At 39.2% G+C, this 2,055-nt stretch overlaps 1 non-coding gene across 1 annotated transcript; it reads left to right on the top strand.

Moving 5' to 3' along the window:
• Positions 1-364: 364 nt before the first annotated feature.
• On the top strand, positions 365-471 carry LOC127116740 (small nucleolar RNA R71). Its single transcript, XR_007801535.1, has one exon. It is a non-coding gene; the product is annotated as a small nucleolar RNA R71 (small nucleolar RNA).
• The last annotated feature ends 1,584 nt before the right edge of the window (positions 472-2,055 follow it).

Genomic DNA, 2,055 nt, shown 5'->3' with positions numbered 1-2,055 from the left:
ATTTAACAGATTGCATTCGGCGGATTGGTGTCCTTGCGTTCCACATATCTCACAATTCGGCGAAACTGCGGCTACAGTATTCGGAGTTGTACACATATGTTCGACTCTAAGGGCCAACGCGTCCATTTTAGCCTGCATCATGTCTATAGAGCTTAGCTCATGTATTCCTCCTTGGGCTTCCTTCTTTTCCACTGTCGCTCGTTCTACTCCCCATGATTGATGGTTTTGGGCCATATCCTCGATAAGGGCACTAGCTTCAGGGTAAGGTTTATTCATCAGTGCGCCACCAGCGGCAGCGTCGATGGTCATCTTAGTGTTATAATGAAGTCCATTATAGAAGGTTTGGATGATTAGCCAATTCTCTAAGCCATGGTGTGGGCATGCTCTTAATAGTTCTTTATATCTCTCCCAGGCTTCGAACAACGACTCTCCTTGGAGTTGGGTAAATCTAGTTATAAGGTTTCGAAGAAGAGCGGTCTTACTTGGGGAAAATATCTAGCAAGAAAAACTTTCCTAAGGTCATCCCAAGTTGTTATTGAATTGGGTGGAAGGGAATCTAACCATGATAGAGCTTTATCTCTGAGGGAAAAGGGAAATAATCTTAAGCGTATCGCCTCAGGAGAAGCTCCATTGGTTTTAAAGGTGTCTGCTAACTGAAGAAAGTTTTTTAAATGTTGGTTTGGGTTATCAGTAGCGAGACCTGAGAATTGTCTCTGTTGCACTAATTGCAGCAGGGATGGTTTAAGTTCAAAATTATTGGCTGGGATAACGGGGTTTACTATACTGGAACTAGGTTCCTCGTTTGATGGTTGGGCGAAGTCCTTAAGAGGTCTTCGGTTTTGTTCTTCGGCCATAGCTATCCTATTCCTATGGAAAAATAAACGTGCGCGAGCGTAACGTTCAGGTTCAGCTAGAGGGTCTACTAAACTTCCGGCACTGCGAGTCTTTCGCATTGACCGGTGGGTAACAACCTTAGTCTAAACGGTATAACTACAGGGTAATGAAATTTGACGAAATTGGTCCCCGGCAACGGCGCCAAAAACTTGATGCGTGTTTTTCGCAAGTGTACGAATCACGTCAAAGTAATATAAAAGATTATCGAATCCACAGAGACCAAGTGTCAATCTATCAAACCTGTTGTTATGGTGTGTATCTAAGGCAACTATTTTTAAGGGTTTTAATAAGGGTGCAATGGTAAATAAAATTATAATTTTAAATAATAAATAAAGACAGGCTCGAATGTAATTCACGCAATCAATGATAATCCAGTACTTGTTAGTGGAACTACTTATGGGCAATGTTTTCTCCTTTGAAAAGAACTAATTTAACAGGAACTGTCGCTTTCGCGTATTCAGAACCGAGTTGTACTCTCTAATCAACCCCTCCTATTGTCACGGATAAAAAGGTGCGTACTGCGTTAGAGTAGTAAACCTATTTTTAAGAAATATAGTATCTTAACTAAGTTGAAAAGTATTTTAACCTGGACTTCTTAGCAAAAAGAGGTTCTTACGAACCAGAGTTTAAACTTCCTAACGCGTCCGAAAATCGTTTTAAAATCTCTTTTCTTTTTAATCTAAAATCTCCTAATAAACTAGACAAAGCGCTTTTGGCTGTTTTTGAAATAGTTAAAAACAATTACTTGAATTGAAAGATAAAATAGCCCTTAGGTGTTTCCACGAACAATTACACTGATTACTGGTTTAATTACGATCCTCACATTCTAACCTTTATAGAATTAGTTAGACATGATAAAGTAAATATTCTTTTTATAGTTTTTCATAAAAGTAATTTAAAGCGAGTGCGGATAATAAACAAAGTAAAGTGCGAGTGCAGGAAATAAACAACGTAAATGTGCGAGTGCAGGAAATAAACAACGTAAATGTGCGAGTGCAGGAAATAAATAAAAGTAAAATACGAACTTGAATTAAAATGGCGGCAGGATTAACTTCCTCCAGAGTGCTCCAAAAACTCGAACCACAGACAGATTACAGACTCGATCACTCGATTGCAGAGGCACCCCGATGTGGAATGGCAACTGCTTTATAACTGATATAT

This window comes from Lathyrus oleraceus, chromosome 1, assembly GCF_024323335.1.
Source record: "Lathyrus oleraceus cultivar Zhongwan6 chromosome 1, CAAS_Psat_ZW6_1.0, whole genome shotgun sequence".
NCBI lineage: Eukaryota > Viridiplantae > Streptophyta > Magnoliopsida > Fabales > Fabaceae > Lathyrus > Lathyrus oleraceus.
The sequence above is the reverse complement of the archived record's forward strand: the minus strand, read 5'-3'. Positions and strand labels throughout refer to the sequence as shown.